At 45.9% G+C, this 13,347-nt stretch overlaps 1 pseudogene across 1 annotated transcript; it reads left to right on the forward strand.

Annotated features, from left to right (window-relative positions):
• The first annotated feature begins 2,890 nt into the window (after positions 1-2,890).
• LOC308258757 (melanoma-associated antigen D1-like) lies at positions 2,891-5,207 on the forward strand (annotated as a pseudogene). Its single transcript has one exon. The product of its transcript is annotated as a melanoma-associated antigen D1-like (transcript).
• Positions 5,208-13,347: the final 8,140 nt, after the last annotated feature.

A 13,347-nucleotide genomic window follows, 5' to 3' on the forward strand; every position in this document is an offset into this window, starting at 1 on the left:
AGTCTAGCTACACGCTAGGAAGATAGAGTAGTGAAAGAGACAGCAATGCAGAGATGGTGTGCTGTCTTATGATGTGGCCAAGGAAGGCCTATCTGTGGAGGTGGTATTTAAGTATAGATCTGAGCAAAGTGAATGGATATGAGGAGTGGGTCAGATAACGGACACTGGAAGTGTAAAGATCCTGCAGTGTATTTGCTTAGTTTGCTTAGGACCAGCACAAAGGCCACTATGGCTCAACTACTACGCGAAGAGAATGTGGTAGGATATAAGAAATGGCCAGGGCTGGATCATGGTAGGCTTGTAAGCCAATGTGTAGACTTTGGATTTTAATCTGGGTGAGATGCACATCACCAGGGGATTGGATGAGGGGCAATAGAAATTGTGGGTGACAAGTGGCAATGGGTTTAGACTATGCTTGAGGCCACAAGCTTTCATCAACAGAACTGAATTTCTCTAATGCTCTTTGTTTTTACTTAAGCCTTCAACTCAGTGAATAGATATGAGACATCTATAGAATCAAAATAATCTTAAATGCAATATATGGAAGATTTCTTGAGTCTCTGGCAGGTTCGAAATGTTACAAGTGGTTCTGATTTCAGCCTCCTTACATTGAACCTTTGTTAGAGATTTGACTACGCATTTGCATGTTGGTACTGTGTTTTGTGTAGTGCTCAAGATAACCAAAATGGAGAGTCCATCATGCCCATCTTACAGATGAGGAAATAGGGGCTCAGAGAAGTTAACTTGGGCCAAAACCACACAGCCAGGAAGTGGGAGAGTCAGGATTCACCAGCTATAACTAGGGCTTCCAGACTCTGTCCAAGCCCATGTCGCTTCCAGGTATCCAAGCCACTATGACCCAGACACACCTGCTTCTTCCACTCAGCTTCTTATACACTGAAAGAAATGGGTCTGAAAGCAAACAGGCAAATATGACCAGCACATTAGCGTGCACACACTTCAGAGAGGATGCATGTCAACCATCCCTCAGAGGGAGGAAAGTGCAGCATTAACAATTAACAATGAATGGAGGGCGGGCCTGGGAGGACAGAGGCTCTTCTGGCAGAATCTATCACATGCCACAGGTCACCGCCTGTGTGCTAGGCTCGCTGAGCATTGCATTTTAGAATGGCATGAATACCTCTAACTGGTCAAATGTTCCAGGCAGCAGCCGTTCACCTGTATATGTTGCTTAAATTTCCATAAATGTATGTTCCCCTGCATGAAACTTTATCTTTTTCCTTTCCTCTTTGTGGTAGTGGGGTTGGAACCAGGGGCATTCTACCTCCAACTGCAGCCCCTGCTGCACTTTCATTGCTGTTGTTCTTGCTTGATTTTGTTGTTGTTTTGTTTTTAAAATAGGATCTCACTAGGTGCTGACAGGCTTGCTAAATTGTTGAGGCTGGTCTTGATCCTGCAATTCTTCTATCTCAGTCTCCCAAGGATTGGGATTACAGGTGTGCATTACCATTCTCTGTCTGATCTTTCTAATTACAAGTCCTCTTGGCTTCCCTTGGGATAACAATGAGAGAAACAGCCACTGCCCAGTGTGTAACGATGTGTCTGATGCTTTAGTCACTTTTTATATATTATCTTTTTTTAACATTTATATATTATCTTTAAATTTCACAAAGTTAAAACATGGTATATATTACTATGTTTTGCTTTATTTTTGCAAATGAATAAGCCAAATCCCTCTCCAAAAATAAAATAAAATCTAAATAACTTTCTAAAGGTCACTCAGTTATTCTAACTCAAGTTTTCATTGCCCCATATTATTTCTCCCAGTAAATAGATAGCTGCATAGTTTTGTTGGTCTAGGTCTCAGCCTCACATAATTCTGAATTTGTATCATTTAATTATTTGACAATTATAGCTTAGCATAGGGGTTAGGGGTAAGACAAATCATTATAGACAGACTGTACCATTTACTCTGAGCTCCCTTCCCCACCCTACTTTCCCTGGTAACATCCTTTGTTCTGTTAGGATCTCCTCTCCTTAGAAACCATCTCAGTGTCCTTTATAATCCCTACTCTTCAATCTCTCTCTCTCTCTCTCTCTCTCTCTCTCTCTCTCTCTCTCTCTCTCTGTGTGTGTGTGTGTGTGTGTGTGTGTGTGTGTGTGTGTGTGTGTTTAGTGCTGAACCCAGGGGCATTCTAGCTCCAAGCTACACGCCCAGCACGGTTTTTTTTATTCTTTATTTTTAAACAGAGTCTTACTATGTTGCAGAGGGCCAAAACATACACTAAGTAGCTGAGGCTGGCTGAGAACCTGGATCCTTCTGTCTCAGCCTCCCAAGTACTGGGATTACAAGCATAGGCCACCATGCCCGGCTCTCAATCTCTTCTTTTTTTTTTTTCTTTTTCTTTTTTTTCTTTTTTCTTTTTGGTACTGAGTATTGAACTCAGGGGCAGTCTACCTCTGAGCTACATGCCTGGCCCTATTTTATTCTTTATTTTGAGACAGGGTCTTGGTAATTTGCTGAGGCTGGCCCCAAACCTGTGAAGCTGTGATCCTCCTGTTTTAGCCTACCAAGTACTGGGATTACACGCATGTACCACCTTGCCCAGCTACTCCTCAATCTTAAAGCTATGAATACTGACTATTTTAACCCTTCTAAAACTGTTATAAGGTATGTGGTGGCACATGCTTGTAATCTTAGTACTTCAGAGGTTGAGACTGGAGGATCACAGTTTCAAAGCCAGCCTCAGCAACTTACTGAGGCTCTCAGCAACCTAGGGAGACCCTGTTTCCAAATAATAAATAATTTTGGCTGCCAAGCTGGCATTTTCTTCTGGACAAGGAGAGAGTGCGGCTGCGGAGAGCCGAGCACTGCCATCCTGATCCTCTGAGTTGGGGTTTGGGCCTGAGGCAAGGCTTTGTTCTTGCCAGAGAGACCGGAGCCATGGCTCAGAAAGCGGACTGCGGCGCGGGCCTCCCCGGCTTCCAGGCGGATGCCTCTGTTGAAGACAGCACCTTGCTTATGCAGACCTTGATGGAGGCAATCCAGATCTCAGAGGCTCCACCTACCAGCCAGGCCACAGCAGCTGCCAGCGAGTGAGTGAATGTGAGTCCCCAGAGTTCACAGCCCCCAACTGCCAATGAGATGGCTGACATTCAGGTCTCAGCAGCTGCAGCTAGGCCTAAGACAGCCTCTAAAGCCCAGAATGCCACCACAAAGGACCCCAAATGGTGTCTATGGTTTCTCTCAGGCACATAATGCTAAGGAGATCCCCAGTGTCAAGCCTAAAGCAGCCTTTAAGTCCCATAATGCTACCCAGAAAGGTCCAAGAGCCACCTATGATTTTTCTTAGGCAGCAAGCACAGGCAAATTAGCTACTAACAAGTCTGAAATGGCCTTTAAGGCCCAGAATGCCACTGCTAAGGTGGGCGCAAGTACCCCCTACAATTTCTCCCTGTCTTCAAATGTCAAGGAAATGGCCAGCAACTGGCCTAAAACAGACTTCAAGGCCTGGAATAATACCACTAAGGCTTCTACAGCTGGTAAAAAGCCCCAGAATATAAACCAGGCCAAAATGGCCGCCTCCCAGCCTGACTTAGAGACTAATTCAGGTGTCTCTGAACCTGACAGTGCAGCTGGGCACACACCAGCAGATGGTTCCCAGGCTCAGAATCTGGAGTCTCGGACTATAATTCGGGGCAAGAGGACCTGCAAGATCAATAACTTGAATGTCGAAGAGAACAGCAGTGGGGATCAGAGACGGGCCTCACCAGCTACAGAGACCTGGAGATCTGCACCAGTTCCAGTGACCACTCAGAACCCACCTGGCGCACCCCCTAATGTGCTCTGGCAAACCCCATTGGCATGGCAAAACCCATCTGGCTGGCAGAACCAGACAGCCAGGCAGACTCCACCAATGCGGCAGAGCCCCCCAGCTAGGCAGACCCCACCAGCCTGGCAGAATCCAGTCGCCTGGCAGAACCCAGTGATCTGGCCCAACCCCATTGTTTGGCCTGGTCCTGTTGTAGGCCAAACCCAATGGACTGGCAGAATTCACCTGGATGGCAGTCCCCACCTGGTTGGCACGGCCCTCCAGACTGGCAAGGTCCTCCCGATTGGCCTCTACCACCCAACTGGCCACTGCCACCTGACTGGTCCTTTCCCACCGACTGGCCAATTCTACCCGACTGGATCCCAGCCGACTGGCCAGTTCCACCCAACTGGCAGAACCTGTACCCTTCGCCTAATCTGCAATCCTCCTCCAACTCGCGTGCCTCACAGAACCAGGGTGCCCCTCAGCCCCGAGATGTGGCCCTTCTTCAGGAAAGAGCAAATAAGTTGGTCAAGTACCTGATGCTGAAAGACTACACAAAGGTGCCCATCAAGCGTTCAGAAATGCTAAGAGATATCATCCAAGAATACACTGATGTTTACCCAGAAATCTTTGAACGTGCTTGCTTTGTCCTGGAAAAGAAATTTGGGATTCAACTGAAAGAAATTGACAAAGAAGAACATCTGTACATCCTCATCAGCACTCCCGAGTCCCTGGCTGGCATACTGAGAACAGCCAAAGACACACCCAAGCTGGGTCTCCTCTTGGTGATTCTGGGCATCATCTTCATGAACGGCAACCGCACCAGCGAGGCTGTCCTCTGGGAGGCACTATGCAAGATGGGACTGCGTTCTGGGGTGAGACATCCCCTCCTTGGAGATCTGAGAAAACTTCTTATGAATTTGTTAAGCAGAAATACCTGGACTACAGACGAGTGCCCAACAGCAACCCTCCTGAGTACGAGTTTCTCTGGGGCCTCCATCCCTACTATGAGACTAGCAAGATGAAAGTGTTGAGATTCATTGCCGAGATTCAGAAGAGAGCCCCTCGTGACTGGACTGCCCAGTTCACGGAGGCTGCAGATGAGACATTGGATGCTTTGGATGCTGCTGCTGCTGCTGCTGAGGCTGAGGCCCGAGCTGAAGCAAGAACCGCATGGGGATCGGAGATGAGGCCGTATCTGGTCCCTGGAGTTGGGATGACATCGAGTTTGAGCTGCTGACCTGGGATGAGGAAGGAGATTTCGGAGATCCATGGTCCAGAATCCCGTTTACCTTCTGGGCCAGATACCACCAGAACGCTCGCTCCCGATTTCCTCAGACCTTCACTGGCCCCATCATTGGCCCTGGTGGTACAGGCAGTGCCAACTTCACCGCCAACTTAGGTGCCATTGGTTTCTTCTGGGTCAAGTGAGATGTCCGATACTGCTCATCAGCTGCAAGTCTTTCCCTGAGTGAGGCCGAAGCCTCGGATTCCTTCTAAACACAGCTATCTAGAGAGCCATATCCTGTTGATTAAAAGTGGCATGCAAGATAAATTTATTTGCTGTTTTCTGTCTATGGCTTTTTTTTCCTTGTGTGCTGTCAAGTTTTGGTATTCAGAAATAAATGTTGAAATTGCAAAGTGAAAAAACACAAATAAATAAGATTTTGAAAATCTTATTTAAAAAAAAAAAACAGATTTTGAGAGCAATACTTACCCTAAAAGAATAAATACCCAGTAAAATATCTGGCCTTGAATCATGTGAGTGGAAGAAAATTTCTAAAACCTGAATTGCAAAAACTTCTTGGCTACAGGCCTGCTTTTTCTGAAGAAAGCCTGGCCCTACCCCTGGACTTTGAATTGACCTGAAACAACCTTTTCTGCAGCAGAAGTAATGGTCACAGTCCTTCTCTGGGAGGCTAATTTGGAAAAATCCTTAATAAGCTAGTTTTCTGCATCCAAATTCATTTGTGGTGCACCTTGACACAACTTTCCAGGAATCAGGGAAACTTAGAACAGAAAAGCAAGAGTTATTCCTTCAGCGTGCAAGGGAATCGACTCACAGCCAGAAGTTCATTTGAGTTTACATGCAAGCTCAGTGGATGGAGTCCTGGCTCCTCAGAGGACTCAACACTTTCTTGAGAAATATCTAGTTCATTCCCTGCTTTCAGCCACAAAGCAAACTTGATGAACAACCTACAGGAAGATGACTAAGAAGGCGACAATCAAGTCAAGATCTGAAGTGTTGGGGGCGGGGGGGTAGGTCATGTGGCTCTCTGAAGGAAAGAACCTGCCAAGCAGAAAAAAATAGCAGAGTGCATATACTGCTTTTGTTTTCCCTCAATTCTTTATTTTGGTACAATATACATAAAAATTACCATCTTAATCATCCTTAATTGCAAAGTGTACTAGTATTAACTATGTTCATAATATTGCACAATCACCACCACTGTCATATCCATAACTCTTTTATTTGTAAAACTAAAATTTTATAAACTTTAAACAATTATCTCCTTACTCCCTCCCAGGCCCACTAGTGCCTGGCAAACACCATTCTACTTTCTGCCTCGAAAACTGGGATATAAGTGGAATCATTCGGTATTTCTTTTTTGTGACTGGCATATTTTACTTAGCATAATGTTCTCGATTTTCATCTGTGTTGCAGGATATGTCAAATTCCCATGCTTTTTTAGGCTCCTATTACTTTTTCTTCACTGTGACCAAAACAGCTGATGAGAACAATTTAGAAGAGGAAATATTTGTTTGGGTTCATGGTTTCAGGAGTTGAGTCCATGGTGTGCTGACTCCAAGGCAGAAACATCATAACAACAGGGCAGGGCATAGTGGAGGCAAGTTCCTCAATGCACGGTGGTCGTAAGCAGAGAGTTGCGAGGGATCCAGGGAAAGATAGAGTCCCCAGCCCAAGTCCTCAGTGATCTATCTCTTTCACCCACACCCTACAGTTTGCCTACAGTTACTACCCAGTAAATCTATTCAAATTATTAAAGTATTAATGGATCTATATGCTGATGAGATTAGAGACCTGATTAAATTATTTCACCTCTGAATATTGTTGCATTGCCAACAATATTGGCAATTGAGTCCTTATTATGTAATGAACTATTTTAGACAGAGTTAAGCTGGTCATAATTGTTATGAATAAATGTAAAGCCTAGGAGAGACAGAACCCACCAGAGTTGGGTAGAGGGTGCAGTAATTTTAGATAGCATGGTCAGGTGGGCTTTTCTCAGGGGAGGGAGCACCCTGTATTCAAACGATAACAGGACTGAATACTATTTCTGCACATACTGTTAAAAGACCTATTAATGTTGTAATTCCCCACCCCAGCTGCAGGTTAAAGTCATCTATGAGTGTATAATATACGTGCACACAATATGTCTGTACACATTTGTGCTCTGACTCCACTTAAGATTAATTACATCAGCTTATTTTTCTTTAAAAAAAAAAAACAGGTCAATTGTAACTTGCAACCAGGATTAAAAATATTCCTTCTCTCCTCTCCTCTCCTCTCCTCTCCTCGCCTCTCCTCTCCTCCCCTCCCCTCCCCTCCCCTCTCTCCTCCTCCTCCTCCTCCTCCTCCTCCTCCTCCTCCTCCTCCTCCTCCTCCTCCTCCTCCTCCTCCTCCTCCTCCTCTTCTTCTTCTTCTTCTTCTTCTTCTTCTTCTTCTTCTTCTCTCTCTCTGGCTCACCTGATGAGGGACCACGAAATCTGCAGGTTAAGTAACACAGGTGACCCTAATGCTCGTGGTACAGGGGCTGTGCTCAGATTCATCTCAGTCATAACTCTATGATAGTAGTGAAGAGCATAAGTGCCAGGGGCAGGCATTGGGCCTATGGGCAGGAAAAGGGTAAAAAACAGTGCAAGTGTTTAAGAAGATGTCAAAAGTTAACCTGAGCAGGGAAAGACGTGGATTACAGAGCTCGCCATGAGCGTCAGTAGCTTTCTAACTTCTTATCCACTTACTTAAAAAGAAAAAAAAATAGACGCTACAAACAGAAAATACTAAATTCTTAGAATTTCAAACATTTCTCCTCCCCCCAAAAAAATTGAAACGCTGCTTCTTTTCAGAGTTTCCATTTTCCAAGGGGTTTCTAAGCACTTTTAATATAGAGGGAAATAACTTTATTTTTCCATAGTGCACAACTAATTACCAGACGCACCCGTACTGCAAGCATTTAATGCCAACATAAAACATGGTACCATAATGAAGATAATTGAAAGTATGACTTTCATCAATATTTAATTAGCATTTGGTGCTAACTCATTATTTCGGTACAATTAATTTGACATCTTGCTATACATCCTGAACAGCTTTCAATCCAGAGGGCTGTTTTATTGGCAAGACATGTGTAACATCACACATGCCCCTGCCCAGAGGAAACAATATGAAATATGGGGGGAAATGATTGACAATTTAATCTACTTCAGAATGGCGAAGCCTAATATATTAAAACCAAATAAGCACATTTACTTAGCAAGGCAAAATCCAGTACTAATGAAAATCCTGGCCTTACTCAAGAGAGTCAGGAATAAAACAGCCACTGTCTCAGCACAAATTTGTGGAATGTCAGCTATTACACTTGTATCAGAAGAATTCAGAATAAGAGGCACATTGCTGACCAGCTGAGATCAGAGTTTAACACTCACACACCTATGCAGTCTAAGAAACACAAAGTATGATCCTGCTAAAAGCAAGAAATTTAGCTGCAGGAGGAAAAGGACTAGGAATCTACAGACCTATATGGACCATATGATTAAAAAACAATTGTCAGCCTTCAGGCAGGTCACTGAATTTACCTGTTGCTCAGTTTATTCTCTTGTGGAAATGGTAAAGAAGCCCCATAGAATTGGGTGTGGTGGAGCACGCTGGTTATCTCTGTACTTGGAATACTGAGACAGGAGAAATGCAGGTTCTGGGACAGCTTCAGCAACTTGGTGAGACACTCAGCAACTAAGCAAGATCCTGTTCCAAAATAGAAAATGAAATATAGAGGTAAGGATCTAACTCAGAGGTAGAATGACGCTGGTTTCTATCTTCAGTATCAACAACAACAACAACAACAAAAGCAGCCCCATAAAGAACATCTCTCGCTCTGTGTTGAATGACTAATTTTGTGATTTACTTTTTTTACTTACAATTAGTGAAAAGTGAAAAATTATATATATATATATAAAACTTTATGTATATTTAAATTATATATGTAATTATATATATATATATATATATATATATATATATATATATATATATATATAGTTTTATTGGGATTGAGCCCAGGAGGATTCTACCTCTGAGCTACACCTTCAGCCCTCCTATTTTTTTTTAACAGGATCTTGTAAATTACTACACACTGACCTTGGAACTGCAATCCTCTGTCTCCACTGCCCAAGCACTGAGATCAAGCTAATATTTTCTTAAAATACAATCTAAAAATGAAGAGAAACTAACAAGTTCCTGTGCTTTTCTGGGCACTGATTTGATGATACAGCAAAGAAAAACACAGACAAGTTTCCTGAGTTCATGATCCTTCTAGTCTGGTGGGAAAGGAAAAATTCATAAATAAGTAAACAAGAAAGGGAAAGGTAATTTAAGGTAGTGATGATGAGAAATGTGAGGAAAATAAACCCAGTAACAGAAAGCAATGAAGAATCATGGGCTATTTCACTAGAGTGTTCCTTGAAGGGCTCTCAGAAGTGGGGACTTTGAAAGTCGACTGGAGGGTGAGCAAAGCCAGGCACACTGAGCCTTGAGGAGGCAGCTGCAAGCATATTTATTTATACCAGGCAGTGTGTAGACACTAGGGTTGCAAAGGTGGTACATCCCTGCTGTGAGATAGTCCTTGTCTTTTTTTTTATTATTATTTTTTAACTGATACATAAAAAACATAAGGGTATCATGTGATGCTTTTGATTTTTGTTTTCTTTGGGCTCTTATTTTTATTTATTTATTTTTTGGTGATACTGGAGTTCCTGGAAACCCTTCTACCTCCAGGCTATACTCCCAGACCTATTTTATTTATACTTTTTAATTTGGGAACAGGATCTCTTAAGCCAGCACTTCTGGCTTCGAACCTGTACGATCTTCCTGTCTCTGACTCCCAAGTGTAGGGATTACAAGCGAGCACCACCTCCCCTGGCTCATGTGATGCTCTGATACATGTATCCAACCTGTAAGGTTCAAATCAGGGCAAATGTAACTGCATCTTTAAACCTTTATCTTTTTTGTTTGTTTGTTTGTTTGTTTGCAGTACTAGGGATGGAAATCAGGGGCATTCTACCTCTAGCTACACCTCCAGCCCTATTTTTTATTCTTTATTGTGAAACAGGGTCTCACTGAGCTGCACAGGGCCTCACTAGGTAACTGAGGCTGCCCATGAACCAGATCATCCTGTCTCAGCCTCCCATATGCTGGGATTACAAGCATGCATCACCACGTCTGGCTGTATATATATATATAATTTTTTTTTAATTGCGGTACTGGGGATGGAACCCAGGGGCATTCTACCTCTGAGCTACACCCCCAGCCTTGTTTTTTATTCTTAATTTTGAAATAGGGTCTCATTGAGTTACAGAGGGCCTAATTAAGTAGTATCTTAGGCTGTCCATGAACTGCAATCCTCCTGTCCCAGCCTCCCAAAAGCTGGGATTACAAGCATGACAGCTAAGATCAACTTTTTATATTCTACACGCAAATGAGATTATGTGGTATTTGTCTTTCTGGGCCTGGCTTACTTCACTTAACATAATGATCTCCATTTATCTCTATGATGCCTCAAATTATAGACTTTAAATTGGCTGAATAGTATACTAGCTTATATGCATACAGCACTGTCTTTATCCGTTCATCAGTTGATGGACATTCATGTTGTTTCCATTTCATGGCTGTTGTGAATAGTGCCACAGTGAACATGGAAGTGCAGACGTCTCTTTGACACACTGACTTAACTTTCTTTAGATGTATACCCTGTAGTAGGATTACTAAATCAAATGGTAATTCTATTTTCAATTTTTTATTTTTTATTTTTTTATTTTTTATTTCTTATTTTTTATTTTTTTATTGATGCATTGTAATCACATATGACTTTGGAATACAAGACTTGAGAGGATATACAAGCACACATCATCCAATTAGCCCTCATCCAGCCCCCATCCCATTTCATCCCCCTCCCTTGATCCCATGCTTGTATGGTGATTAACTTTGATACATTTGTTTATATACCTCCTGCATTTTAAAGAGGCTCCATCCTCCCCTATTCCATACCCTCTGATTGGTCACCTTAGTTGCTTCACTATAGGGCCCTTTCTATAGCTCGACCTCTTCCTGTTGCCCCTTTCCTCCTATTTTTTGCTGATTAGGGGAAGCATCTGATTTTTATTTTCTGCGATATTTCTCTGTGCATGCCACATTGCAAGTACCGATTCCACTCTTGATGGCCCCAGTAGTGGCCTGGCTACCCAGTGGACTGATCCAGACCTCGCTGGCTCAAGCAGCGGCCTTACCTCATGGGAGGCCCCGATTCTGGTCTCGCTGACCCCGACACCAGCCTAACCCCTCAGCTGGCTCCGATCCCGGCCCCAGAGGCCCCAATAGCGGCCTTGACTCAGGGCAGGCTCCGATGCCAGCCATTGGCCCCAGCACCAGCCTAACACCTCAGCAGGCTCCGATCCTGGCCTCGGAGGCCTCAGCACCAGCCTAGTCTCACGGCAGGCTCCGATCCCAGCCTTGGAGGCCCCAGCACTGGCCTTGCCTCACAGCAGTCACCGATCCTGGCCACACAGGCCCTGGCATCAGCCTAACCACTTGGCAGGCTCCGATCCTGGCCTCGGAGGCCCCAGCACCAGCCTTGTCTCATGGCAGGCTCCAATGATGGCCTCGCTGGCCCCAGCACCAGTCTAACCCCTTGGCAGGCTCCAATCCGGCCTCAGAGGCCTCAGTAGCGGCCTTCCCTCACGAAAGGCTCCGATGCCAGCTGCTGGCCCCGGCACCGGCCTAACCCCTTCGCAGGCTCTGATCCCAGCCTCGGAGGCCCCAGCACTGGCCTTGCCTCATGGCAGGCTCTAATCCCAGCCTCACTGGCCCCAGCACCAGCCTAACCTCTCGGCAGGCTCCAATCCCGGCCTTGAAGTCCCCAGCACCAGCCTTACCTCACGGCAGTCTCCGATCCTGGCCTCACTGGCCCTACCATCGGTCTAACCCCTCGGCAGGCTCCGATCCTGGCCTCGGAGGCCCCAGCACCGGCCTTGCCTCAAGACAGACTCTGATGCCAGCCTTGCTGGCCCCAGCACCAGTTTAACCCCTCGACAGGCTATGATCCCGACCTCAAAGGCCTCAGTAGCGGCCTTGCCTCACAGAAGGCTCTGATGCCAGCCATTGGCCCCGGCCCTGGCCTAACCCCTCAGCAGGCTCTTATCCTGGCCTCAGAGGCCCCAGCACCGGCCTTGCCTCATGGCAGGCTCCGATACTGGCCACTGGCCCCAGCACCAGCCTAACCCCTTGGCAGGCTCTTATCCTGGCCTCAGAGGACCCAGCACCGGCCTTGCCTCACGGCAGGCTTCGATGCTGGCCGCTGGCCCCGGCATCAGCCTAATCCCTTGGCAGGCTCTTATCCCGGCCTTGAAGGCCACAACATCGGCCTTGCCTCACGGCAGGCTCTGATGTCAGCCATTGGCCCCGGCACCGGCCTAACCCCTCGGCAGGCTCCGTTCACTGCCTCGAAGGCCCCAGCACCGGCCTTGCCTCACGACAGACTCCGATCCCGGCCTTGCTGGCCCCAGCACTGGCCTAACCCCTCCGCAGGCTCTGATCCTGGCCTCGAAGGCCCAGCACCGGCCTTGCCTCATGGCAGGCTCCGATCTCAGCCTCGCTGGACCCAGCACTGGCCTAACCCCTCGGCAGGCTCCGATCTCGGCCTTGGAGGCCCCAGTAGTGGCCTTGCCTCACGTCAGGCTCTAATGTTGGCCATTAGCCCCAGCACCAGCCTAACCCATTGGCATGTTCCGATCCCAGCCTCGGAGACTCCAGCACTGTCCTTGCTTCACGGCAGGCTTTAGTCCCATTTTTGCTGTGTCTGTTGCTGGCCTCACCCCTTGGCAGGCTCCAATCTGAGCACTCTCTTCGCCCAACCAATTGTCCCATGTTTTCAAGGGTGCGTGGTGGTAGCATTCTGCCTCTGGGGTTATTATTTCAAAGGTTCCAGGTGTAATGCATCAGATCTCTGCCTCCCCTGAGTACTGGCCACTGCCACTGCCACTGCCTCCACCATTTCAAATCTTTCCCAAGCTCTTTTTCCACTCTGAATGTTGTCCAGTGTTCCTAAGCATGCGTGATAGTAGCATCCAACATTTCGTGTAATTTCTCCAAAACAATAAGGTTGGTAGGATCAGATTTCTGTTTCTCCTGAATACAATTCTCCACCACCATCGTGGAGACCGCTTTCAACACTGCCTTTCTCCTTGGTCTCCGCTAAACTCTCTCCTTACAGGTGATGTCCAAGACTCTAAACAATATAGAGAAACAGAAGTCCTCCTTCATGGGGAATTTTTTCATAAG

Source organism: Muscardinus avellanarius, assembly GCF_963383645.1.
Source record: "Muscardinus avellanarius genome assembly, chromosome: 2".
NCBI classification, from domain to species: domain Eukaryota; kingdom Metazoa; phylum Chordata; class Mammalia; order Rodentia; family Gliridae; genus Muscardinus; species Muscardinus avellanarius.